General features: G+C 35.6%; 1 pseudogene; it reads left to right on the plus strand.

The window, feature by feature from the left end:
• The first annotated feature begins 222 nt into the window (after positions 1 to 222).
• LOC123241483 overlaps positions 223 to 13,484 on the plus strand; it is a 53,622-nt pseudogene continuing 40,360 nt past the window's right edge.

The raw sequence follows: 13,484 nt of genomic DNA on the forward strand, positions 1-13,484 counted from the left end.
ACTAATGTAGGAATTTGTTTTGCTTGATTCTATATGTTTAGAGAAGTTTTGTTTTCCTTGCTCTTTATGGTGAGAACATAGGGACTGCTGAAAATAAAATTTTAAAAAATTTTTGTTTAAGGATAAAGAGGGCTAGGCCCAGCGAGCTAGGCATCTGCTAGATCACCCCTACCCCAACCATCCACCACTGACCAACCATTGTATGCCAGGGCTCCTTGCGCCATGTCCAGCACCTCCAACAATATCATCATGAGGAAAGTGGTGCAGCAGCTCAGGCTTGAGGCCAGGTTCCATCACATGAAGGTTTCTCAAGCAATCTGAAATAGTTTTGCCTGCAAAATGCCTAAAACGATCCCCTACTGACTGGGGTATCTTCCAGTACTAATCCTTTCTGTCCCCAAAAGGTCTGTTCATTCCTATACTGCATTCAGAACTGTTACAAAATTATAAAATGTGTAGGAATCCATTTAATAAAACACAAAAAACATGAGTTAAACTACAAAATATTCTTTACAGAAATAAAGACAAATTTTACTGAAGAGGAATTATTTGCTCATGATTAGGACATGCTAATAGAATAAAAATGGCAATACTACCTAAACTAATTTACAGATTCGATGTCATATCAAATAAATACCTTATAGAACTAGACAAAATAATAGTAAAATTCATCTGGAGAAACAAATGATCAATAATATCAAAGGAAATAATAGGAAAAAAAAGCAGTGAGGTAAAGAGGTACCTTTAAGTACTAATAGTACCTTTAAGTACCAGACTTCAAGCTATGCTGCAAAACCATAAAAATCAAAGCTATTTAGGATTGGTTAAAAAAAAATAACAACTTAGGTTGCTCAGTGGAACAGATTAGTGGTAGAAGAGCAAGAACTGAACACAGTAGTAGAGATTCAATGAACCCAAGGACACGCATTACTGAGGAAAGGACTCACTATTTTTTTAAAAAATGACTGGGAATGTTGGGATACAGTCTAGGTGAAACGAAGCTTTGAGAAACATCTCACACATCATATACCACAGCAAGTTTCAATGTCTACATGTTCTAGATTTAAATGATGTCAAAGAAAAATTATGGAAAGGAGAGAAGGGAAGGGGAGGAGAGGAACTACCTTTCACAGCAATGGATAGGGGAAGAGTTCTTGGTCAAAGACCAAATAAATCATCACAGGAGCTAAAATGGATAATTTAATGTCATAAAATTGATACATTTTTTGACAAATAAAAGCGCTACAGTTAAAATCAAAACAAATAATTCACTAGGAAAAAAACTTTTGCAACAAATTTATCTGGTAATGGTTTGAGATCTAAGATATGAAAACTGATAAAAATAAGAACCAGAAGTGTTCTCTAGTAAATGAACAAATGTTCCAAAAGATGTTCAAAGAACAGACAACTCTTACTGGGGGAAAAAGATTTTTAAAAATGTTTCAAATCATCAATAATAAGAGAAATGAAAATTAAAATAACTCTGAAGAGCCATTTCACATCTGTCACACCAGCAAAAAAATAGACAAAATTGGAAAATGACAATTTTTGGAGGTGATATGGAAGCCCAAGAATAACAATTCACTGTTGATAGAGGTGTAAAGGGTTACAGGCATTTTGGATAGTAATTTGTAACGATACTTAAAAATCACTTACTTATGCATACCTTTTGTCCTTGTAATACAATTAAAAGACATACCTCAAAGAGATTGAAGACAGAAGAATCAAAACGTAGAAAAAATATTTATAGAGGCACCTTTTGTTGTAGCAAAGAGATGGCAATGAGATTGGTGAAGATCAACTAAGGAAGGGTTAAAGAAACATAATAATGCTAGAATATTACTGAGCTATAAGAAATGGCAAAAGAAATATATTCAGCAAAACCTAGAAAGATTTGTATGAGCTGTGTGAACTGCAATGAACAAGTAGCTATATTTTTTCAATGATCTCAGTATTGTAAATGAAAATAACTTTAAAATACTAAAAATACTTATAAATGCAATGACCAGTCATCATTGATGAAGCACCTTTTGCTACACAATTGACAGAATAAAAAGTACATAGGTAGTACAGTGGATAAAGTTGCTGGGCCTCAAATTGGAAAACCCTGAGTTCAAATGTGGCCTTAGACATAGTCACTAGCTGTGTGATCCTGGGCAAGTTATTTAACTTCTATCTGATTCAGTTATTTCCTCCCTAAAATGGGGATAATAAAAGCAACTACCTTGCAGAGCTGTTGCAATGATCAAATGAATTACTAATTGTAAAGCACTTGGCACAGTGCCTGGCAAATAGTAAGCACTATATAAATGTTAGCTATTGTTATTATTTTTAAGACATACTTTTTGTAATATTACCATTGCAGCACTAATTTGTTTTGTTTGTAACAAAGGAGGATTTGGAGGGAAGGAGTTGGAAGGATAGAACAGAATATAGTGATAGTGATGCAAAAAAGAGAAGAGTATTGAAACATTTAAAAATATACAGAAGAAAGCTCAGGGAAGTTTAGGAGGACACAAATAAGAAAAGTAATGTTGATGCCACCACATAAATTTAATACATATTTTTAAAACAAGGTGTATGTATTAGAATTAAGGTTATATGCATAATACTTTTTCCTGCCTTCTTTGTATGTGAAAAATGTTAATGTTTGTGGATAATTTCCTAGTTCATAATAAAAAGCTTTTAAAAAAAGATTCAAATTGGCAATTATACAGCAGTAGAGATGAAAAAGTATAAGTGGCTCTAAAATGTAATTATAGAATGAATGTAAATAGTGCAGAGCTATTCTAAAATGAACTAGGATTTTACCTACTAGAACTAGAACTTATCATTTATATTTTTTATTTTGTTTCATATGCTTTCATTTCTGAATATCCCTTCATTCTCCCCTAACCTATAGCAAATAATGTTTTGTTTTTTAAAAAAAGGAAAAAAGTAGACTCATAACTTGCACAAGATAATCAGCCTTTTGTTCTTGTCAACATACTGTAGGATGCAAGGGATGGGGTGGAGGGGTAGGAAATTAAATAAGATCACTTCCTTGCCACGGGATCCTACTGAGCATCACTGAATTGATGGAAGATTCACCCAGATTACCACCCCTTAAAGAGTTGGTAGCAGTCAAGCTTTTCTTCCAGGACCTCTCTTGTTCCACTGCAATGGCACAGTAACTGTACCTGACCAGGGCAAACTGCCTTTGTGATACCCAATATTAGTGGCAAGAGAGTATGGATATCCTGGAGTCTCCATCTCCTCCCCCCCACTCAACTGAATTTAGCACAACAATTAGAATTCCCCATTATAACATAATTAAAGGACCAATAAAAGTAGATTGGATCAAGTCCAGGGTACATAGGATAAATACGAAAGTGTGAAATGTCCCATGAGAATAATGTCATTAATGTTAAAGCTCAGGACAAGTTAAGGTTAGCAAGAAAGATTAAGACAACAAAAAAGGCATTTCTAGACAAATTGACCAGAGCAAAATCTTGACTACCTTATGCAAGTTATGAGTCTAATTTTTCCTTTTTTTATTATTTGCTCTGAGGTTAGGGGAGAATGAAGGGACATTCAGCAATGAAAGTATATAAAACAAAAATATAATATATATATATATAAAATAAAAATATAAATATAAATTGTGAATTCTAATTCCTAGTAAGTAAAATCCTAGTTTATGCATTGGGGGCAAGAATAGGGGAAAGGAGATTCTCAGAATGAATGGGATGATAATAATGAAGAGCAGAGCTGTCCAATTCTTTTTTTTCTGTTCTTGTTTTTTGTTTTTCCTGCCAAGAAGGATAACCCAACTTGTACTGGAAATGGCAGAACAAGAATAGCTAATAAGAAGCTAAAGTCTAAGATAAGCAAAGAGATATAAGAGCTCTATAAATCAACAGGTTCAGACTAATTCTATCTCAGTCCTAAAAGAATTGGCAGAAGTAATTATTGAACCACAGAAAATAATCACTAAAAGATGATAGATAAGGGAGAATTGTCACAGGCCTGGAGTTGGACAAATGTCTCAATTTACCGAAAAGAAAAAAAAAGAGGTGCATGTACAGAAATATTACAGAATTTGTGAGCTAAAGGCCTGTAGGCTAAATTTTGATTCGTGGAAAATATTGTATTTCCTGTTAATAGTATAATTATAGTCTACCTAGAAATCAGCAAAGCATTTTAAAAAAATTATATATGCTATTCTTGTGGAGAAGATGTATTAGTATGGCAATGGCTCATTGTCCGGCTCTAAATTTCATTAATAGTCACTTAATGCTTCAATTTCAACCTGGGAGATTTCTAGTGAAGTACCTCAAAGATCTTTCCTTATTAATTTGCTGTTCAACCATTTTAATTAATGGTTATATAAAGGCATAGCTGGTCTTCATCCCATTTGCAAATAACAAGAAACTGAAAGGGAAAGCCAACATGGTGAATGAGTCAAGATATAAAAAGTCAAGATGGGCTTAATCAATGGATCAAAAGTAGGTGTATTTCTTTAATATCTATCCTGGATCCTTTTTGCTAATTGATGAAGTTCCTAATCTTCACTCCCACTCCACTCCATGATGCCTTCTTAAAAACATGTGAAAAAAATAAATATTAATAAATGTTTAAAAAAACATGTGACAATAAGCACATGAGAAAGTGTTCTAAATCTCTAATAGTTAGAGAAATGCAAATCAAAACAACTCTGAGGTATCACCTCACACCTAGCAGATTGGCTAAAATGAAAGAAGGGGAGAGTAATGAATGCTGGAGGAGATGTGGCAAAATTGGGACATTAATGCATTGCTGGTGGAGTTGTGAAATGATACAACCATTCTGGCTGGCAATATGGAACTATTCTCAAAGGGCTATAAAAGAATGCCTGCCCTTTGATCCAGCCATACCACTGTTGGATTTGTACCCCAAAGAGATCATAGATAAACAGACTTGTACAAAAATATTTATAGCTGCGCTTTTTGTGGTGGCAAAAAAATGGAAAAGGAGGGTATGTTCTTCAAATGGGGAATGGCTGAACAAATTGTGGTATGTGCTGGTGATGGAATACTATTGTGCTCAAAGGAATAATAAACTGGAGGAATTCCATGTGAATTGGAAAGACCTCCAGGAATTGATGCAGAGTGAAAGGAGCAGAGCCAGAAGAACATTGTACACAGAGACTGATATACTGAAATTCGAATGTGATGGACTTCTATACCAGCAGCAATGCAATGACACAAGACAGCTCTGAGGGATTTATGGTAAAGATGCTACCCACATTCAGAGGAAGGACTGCAGGAGAGGAAACATATAAGATAAACAATTGCTTGAACACATGCATTGAGGAGGACATGATTGGGGATGTAGACTTGAAACTACCACACCAATGCAACTAACAACAATTTGGAAATGGGCCCTGAACAAGGACACATGTTACAACCAGTGGAAATGTGCATCAGCCATGGATGGGGGGAGAGCAGGGGATGAAGGGGAAAGTAGGGGCATGAAGCATGTAACCATGTTAAAAATGAATATTAATAAATGTTTTTAAAAAAGACAAAAAAAAAACATGTGAAACTCTTTAGGTGAAGTGTGAATTCTTTGCCTTGTATTTAGTTGTTCCTTGATAGTCAATCAATGCTGAGTGCTTGATTCATGTCCAATTCACATACCCAAAGTATATTTTTGAAGGGATGGAGGATGGAAGCTGAGGAGCAAAAACTTGGGAATAGGACAGAAGTCAATACAAATTGACTTCGATCCTCAAGGGAAGTCTGTGTTGCCATATGTTCCTCCAAGAAACTAGGTGTTCCAAGGAGCAATATACTTCAAGGAATGTGATCCTGGCAACCATATGTACCAGAAAACTTCATGTGACTATTTGATGGGTTTTTGCCTCTTTTTTGTATCCATAGTACTAAGCATGGTACCCAGCACAGTGGAGGCACATAATAAATACTAGCTGATTATGTGCAATGATGAAATGAAGACAAATGAAAAAAACCCAGTAGCAAAGTTCCTTAGCCAACATTCCTGGATTCACTGGCAGAGTTTCTAGTTAACATGGAGAAATGAAAATTATATGAAAGCTTCGGTGAAACAATTAACAAGATTTTGTACCATGATGTGAAGGAATAACTCAAGCATTACTAAGTTATACAAATAGTATAGGTCATAGATGGGAAGAGGAGAAAGTGGGGATGGTGTTCCACTTTTTATCAACCCTGAATCCTTTCCTCTTGCTGAGTAATACAATAAGCCTAGGAGATTGGATAGGTCTCTGTGAGTGAGGGGCTCACCAAGAAGGGAATAAGAGTGGTTTTAGTTATTAATAACCTCTGGTATGTGTCCTTTAAATTTCATTATGTTAAAAGAAGCTTATTCTTTATTCAATGCATAGTTATCCTAAATGCATGCATGAATGCTGAGGGGAGGGCCTTTTCATCATATGTAGTATTCTAGACATGAGCCATATTCTAATATTCCAAAGAGAAAGCCTAGATAGTGGCATGAGCATATAATTAATATGAATAATAATAATTTTGGAAGCCTCTGAGACCGAGATCAGTCTCTTTAAAAATGAGAATTTCAGTCACAGTGTTACCAAAAAAAAAAAAGTAGTCTTACCCTTGAGTTCAGAAAATCAGTTTGTTAAACACAAGATGAAGCAGACAGGGTTAAATAGTGTTTCAACTGAAAAATAGTTGGAAATTTTAGCAGATTTTATGCTCAATATGTTAATTGTGTAATATAACTACTAAAAAGGCTAAAGTTTTTTAGGCTGTATTAAAAGAGAGTACCCAGGACTCCAAAAGTAATACTTCCAAGGTATTTCACCCTGATCACAGCATATTTGGAGTATGATATTTAGGTCTGAGTTTCAGGGAGGATACTAATAAGTTAATTAATTCATTCATTGAATAAGCATTTATTAAGTACCTACTACATGCCAGGCACTGTGCTAAGTGCTAGGGATGCAAAAAGAGGCAAAAGATTGTCCCTGCCCTGTAGGAACTTACAATCCAAAAGGGGAGACAATGTGCAAATATATATATATATATATATATATATATATATATATATATATATATATATATATATAAAGTGGGTTATATTCAGGATATAGGAAATAATTAACAGAAGGAAATCAATTGAATTAATAGGAGTTGATGAAGGCTTCCTGTAGAAGACAGAATTTTAGGTGGGACTTAAAAGGAGCTCTGGAGGTCAGTAGTTGAAGCAGAGGAGGGAGAACATTCTAGGAATGGAGGATAAGGGGGAGAGCAAATTCCAGAGAATGGCAACCAGAATGGTGAAGAATTTCTGGATCATGCAAAAGGACTGGTTGAAGGAATTTGGCATGTTTAGCATAGAAAAGAAAAGATTTGGGGGGTTTTTTATATAGTGGTCTTCAGGGGCAGCATATTATAAAGAGAGCATTGCACTCGGAGTCTGGAAGGTCTGAGTCCAAAATCCACCTGGCTGCTTGCTACCACACCTGTGGGGATCTCAGACAAATCAGATGAACTTTCATACCTCAGTTTCTTCATCTATCATGTGGTAACCTCTAAGGTCCTTTCCAGCTCTAAATCTATAATCATATGATCCCATGATCAAATATTTTAGGGTTTGTCATGTGCACATAATTTACCATATTCTGCTTGGTCCTCTAGGGAAGAGCTGGAAGCAATGGGTGGAAATTAAAGAAAGACAGATTTCATGCCAATGTAAATGCAAAAAAACAATTCATGAGAACTGTTTGAAAGTAGAATGGGGGTAAAGTACCTCTGGGGGGCAATAAACAATCTCTGGAGGGAATATTAGAGATGTTTAAGCAAAGCCTGGATGGCCAGCTGTCAGTCTTATTATATACTAAACTCTTGTTTCAGGAACAGCTTGGACTGTGTGGCTTCTAAAGGCTATTCCAAGTTTTGATTCTCTTCTAATTCCATATGTCTAATCAGCTGTGAAATGCCGCCATCTATTTTCTCCACTCTGCCTCCTATCCATCTATCCTCTTCCCTCCAAATGCCTCAGCTCTGGTTCAGGAACTCTTTAGCTCCCACCTGAACTATTATCACAAACTTGTTCATTGTAATCCTTACTTCCAGGCTCTCCTCTCTCCTTCATCTTTTACATCACTGCTAAAAGAGTCAGCACTGATCTATGTTGTCACTCCCCTCCTGAAAAAGTAGTGGTTGTCTATTATCTATGGGGTATAATATAAGCACTTTAGCTTGACATTTAAGGACCTTCACAATCTGTCTTCGATTTACAGTTCCAACCTTATCATGTATTACTCCCCATTGCACACTCTACGGTCAACAGTCAAACCAAACAAGACTAATTGGCAATCCCCTAATGCTTTTTGCCACCACCTTCATCTGTGCATTCACATAAGCCATTCTCCATTCTTGGAATACATTTCCTCTATTATCTCAGCTTTTCAGAACCTTTATGTTCATTCAAGCTAAGATTCACTGTGCTTTAAATTTTATTTCCCCCTTAAATATTCCTAAGGCACTTTATTTGGATTCTTTTTTTTTTAAACCTTGTGTCTTTGACTCAGTACAGTGTATTGGTTCCAAGGCAGAAGAGCAGTAAGGACTAGGCAGTGGAGGTAAAGTGACTTGCCTGGAGTCACATAGGTAGGAAGTCTCTGAGATCAGATTTGAATCCAGTAGTTCTCATCTCCAGGACTGACTCTCAATTCATGATGCACAGCTGGGAAGGGTTTTGGACTCAGACCTTCCGGACCCCAAAGGCAAATGCTCTCTCTAATATATGTTGCCCTTGAAGATGTAAGGATGGGGGATGGGACAAAAAGAGCCAGAAGAAATATAAACTATATAAACACCCCTAAATCTTTTCTTCTCTATGCTAAACATACTTACTTCCTTCAACAAGCTGCCCCCAGATCTCTTTTTTTGTCTCTGTCTTTCATTAGATTCACCTGTGCCTATGTTATACCTGCCTCTCTGATCACTTTCCGCTAGATCAGTGATTCCCAAAGTGGGTACCACCACCCCCTGGTGGGTACTGCAGCGATCCAGGGAGGTGGTGATGGCCACAAGTGCATTTATCTTTCCTATTAATTGCTATTAAAATTTAAAAAAATTAATTTCCAGGGAGCTAAGCAATATTTTTTTCTGGAAAGGGAGTGGTAGGCCAAAAAAGTCTGGGGACCACTGCACTAGACTATAAACTCAAGGACAGGAATTCTACCTTCATCTTTGTATCCCTGTATTTCCCCTAGCCTTTAGCACAGTGTCTTGCATATATTAGGAGTTCAAAATGTTTGGTAAATTTTAATTCAATAAGTAGGATTGGATTTGAATCCAATAAAACATAAGTTCCTTGAGGGGAAGAACTATTTTGTTTTCCCCCTTGTTTCTTCAGCTCCTGGTATGAAGTAGACACTCAGTAATTGCTTATTGAATGAATCAAGATACTGTCTCTGAAACCAATGGGATAAAAGAGAAGGAAATCATAATCTTAGACAATATAAACTTGGAACCCCCAATCATGACTTTGTCAGGGAAACAGCATTGTTATCATATGCCCTATCCCATATAGTCTTGTTAATTCTCCCTCTTGTCCTGGAGGAGTATCAGCTTCCTCATTTTAGAGATAAGGAATCCATGGCAAAGGCTTTCATAGGGATAGTTTCACTTAGTTCCTTAAGCTGTCCTGAGCACCTAAGTGTACTGTCACCATACTGGGTAATAAAAGGGAAAGGAGATATAAATAAATATATATATATATATATATATGTATATATATATAGCCTCCAATGTCAAGGAGTTCAGTTTTGTTGCTGAAAATATACATAGCCATTTCATACAAAGAACACATGAAAGTGTACAATAAAATGTTTTTATATGATCTCAAGAATAAATGCTATAATAACTTAGAAACAAATCATAGAAGTTGGAAGAGACTTCTAGAAGTAATATAGCCTAATTTCCTCAATTAAAGATGATGAAATGTGGGCCCAGAGAAATTAAATGACTTGGCCAAGGCCACATACATGGTAGGATCAGAATTCTAACTCCTTATTCTTTCTGCAAATGTAGAAAAACTAGAGCAGTTGGGGGAAGATTTCATAGAAGAAGAACTGAGTTGGACCTTGAAAGACGGATAGGATTTGGTTTGGTGAATAGGAAAGGAGGGTTTTCTAGGTGGGAGAAGGAAGGACTGAGCCAATGAGTGACACGTAATGATAGGTTCTCCCAGACAAGAGCCCAGGCTGTAACCATAAGGGGTCAGGTAGTTGTGTCTGTCACTAATTAGCTCAACCTCATCTATCAGCCATTCCCATACCAGATCCAGTGTGTTATGTCAGTCATTCGAGACTCAAGTTATTTTTGATTAGTCAAAGTACAATAAACACAAATATTCATCATCCATTTATATCATAAATTTCCACCTCCAACCATAAAACAAACCCTTTTGACTGAGGACCATTCACATACTCTTCAAGTCCCCTCAAAGAGACAACCATGAAGTTCATTTGCTTAAAACTTCTATCTCTAGGAACAAGACTCTACTATAGTTCGTCACAGTTGCTGAAGCTTAAAGTCCACTTTAGCTCTTGCTGACAAGCTAATATGGGTTCTCCACTTTATAAGAAAGAGTGAATAAATGCTTATTGAATGAAAGAATTAATTAATTGAATTGAATATAAGATTAAGAAGTTTCAAATTATTCTGTAGGCAGTGAGCAACCTTGAAAACAAATCAATGAGTCAATGATAAAATTCAGAATTAGAATATTGACTTTCTCATATCCTTACCTCTCAGTGCTCTATCCAAATTGTTCTGATTCCTTTCTGCCTTAGAAAGGCCAGATAAGGGGGAAGTAAAGAAGAGGAACAATTCCCAAAACAATAGAAAATGATGGTTCAAATGAACATTTGCCAGGCATAACATTTCCTCTGAACTCAGAATTCCCAATAGAAACTAAATGAGGAAAGAAACTATATCTGATCCAAGATTTTTATTGAGTTTTTTAAGGCCCAAAATAAACCCAGCAGCTGTTCAAATGGCTAACACTAACCTCAGACTTTGGCCAGAAATTAAAATCCTCAAGTAAACAAAAAGATAATAAAAAAAGGGTGACAGAATATATCACCACTTATATGAATCAAACAAATCTGCATAACTGAGGGGGACAGTGGGAGGTTTGTGGTTAATTTGGGATTAACATGCAAAAACTACTACATTGCCAACCAAGAGACCTGGGTTCTAGTCCTGCCTTAGCCAGTAACTTTTGCAAATTTAGGCCAGTCATCTTCCTTCTCTGAACTCCAGTTTTCTCTTACAAAATGAAGGGATGGAAATAGATGTTCTTTAGTCATTTCCAACATTAACATTCAATAAATCTAAGTATGAATGCTACTCAACCTTCTTCTGCTGCTCAGATCTCATGATCATAAAGAGACAGAATCAAACAATAAGTATTTATTAAGCACCTTCTATATGCCACCTATGGGGCAAGGTGCTGAAGATACAAGGCAAAGGTTAAACAGTTCCTGTGAGGGACCTTAAAGCCATCTAGTCCAACCCATTCATTTTACAGATAGCAAACTCAGATCCAGAAAAGATGTGCCCAGCCTGAGATTACATTTAGTAAGTGACTCACAGGTCCATGTGCCATTGGGAAGTCCAAGGTGTTTCTTCACTATAATGGGTCAGCAGATGGACACATTTAATATCTGCTCTGTACTAAACAAGAATATGTCATTACCTACAAATATCTTTGTATTTTGGCAAAAAGGTTTTCTCCCGTCTATTGAAATTATTATATCTTTGCAGATGATAATCAATTTTATTGATTTTTTAAATTTTACATATATTTATAGATTATTTCCACTTTGTGAAAACAATTAGGCAAAACTGTTAATATAAGTGACCTCAAATGAAAATTTAGATAACTTCTCATACCTGTAACACCACTACCACCATTATCACTTCTCTATTATTAAAAAGCAACAACAAAAACAACCTTTATCTTCTGTCATAGAATCTATCCATTCAAAGATAAAATAGTGGTAAGAGCTAGGAAATTGGGATTAAGTGATATGTCCAGAGCTAGGAAGTACCTGAGGCTAGATTTGAACCCAGGGTGTCCTATTCATAGGCCTGACTCTATGCACAGAGCCCTGGCTGTCTCATCTTTATTCTTTTTTAAATTAATCAAATTTTTTATAAAACAAACTAAGATACTTTCTAGCTGTGTGACCCTGGGCAAGTTACTTATCCCCCATTGCCTATGCTTACCCCTCTTCTGCATTGGAACCAATATCCAGTATTGATTCTAAGATGGAAGGTAAGGGTTTAAAAAAAATCAACCAAATTAATTTTCTCTCTCTTCTAATTCTAATCCTCTGGGGAGGGGGAGGAAAGAAAGGGGGGAAAACCCAATTTTTTTGTAATAAATGTGAATAATCAAGACAAATAAATTCTCCCAAAAGCTGAACATAAGTTATACATATAATGTGAGTGTATAATTCTGTCTCCCAAATCCGTCACCTCTCTGTAACATGTTTATCAGCCCTCTAGAATCATGAATGGTAATTGTATTGATGATAGTTCTTACACATTTCAAAGTTTTTTAACAAGTTATATTGTATAAATTGTTGTCCTGGTCCTACTTACTTCATTCTTCATTAGTTCATAAAAAGTCCTATAAAGTATTGTTTTTTTTTAAATAGTGATGCAATAATTGATCAGTTATTCTGGTTCTGCTCACTTCACTCTTCCTCAGTTTGTACAGCTTTCCATGTCTTTCTGAAACCATCTATTTTCTCATTTTAATAGTATCCCTCATGTTTATATACTAACAACATATGAAGCCATTCCTCAATTATCATGTGATTTGTATTCCTTATATGTTGTTTAAATCACCTCAGGGCAGTGTAAGCCTATCCTTCTTTTTTACTTCTAATGGCCCCAGATGCCAATTAAACTGTTCACTATCTCTATAGCTTCTAAATCTGAGCATAGGTATCAAATGTGAATTCTGAAGAGACTAATTAAATACTTTGAAAAAGGGTGAAATAATCAGTCCTGGGGGAAGAAAAGGACAGCAAACAAACAAACAAGAACAAAAAAAAATAAAAAAGACTTTTCAGAGATTACTGTGACAGAGCTCTTGTCTTTATTAAACTTTAATAAAATCACAACCCAAAGATTAATTTAAAAAATTGAAGAGCTATGCATTAATGGTAAGAAACAAAACCTCTTTTGAGGACCACTCTTTTCTAGGTTAGTTTAACAAGACAAAACAATTTTAGTAGCCTATTATCATGTATTGCCACCTAGTGCTCAAATAGAAGGGAAAAAAATCAGAACAATTTCCAATTGTACCCAACAACATTTGTTTTTATCAAAATCTTTAAGCAAATTCCTTGGAGTTAAGCATGAGTTTTCACTATGTCATGAATCCAAATATAATTCCTTGGTGCATACCTTTAAGCTTCTTATTAAAGTTAA

Source organism: Gracilinanus agilis, chromosome 3 (assembly GCF_016433145.1).
Source record: "Gracilinanus agilis isolate LMUSP501 chromosome 3, AgileGrace, whole genome shotgun sequence".
NCBI classification, from domain to species: Eukaryota; Metazoa; Chordata; class Mammalia; order Didelphimorphia; family Didelphidae; genus Gracilinanus; species Gracilinanus agilis.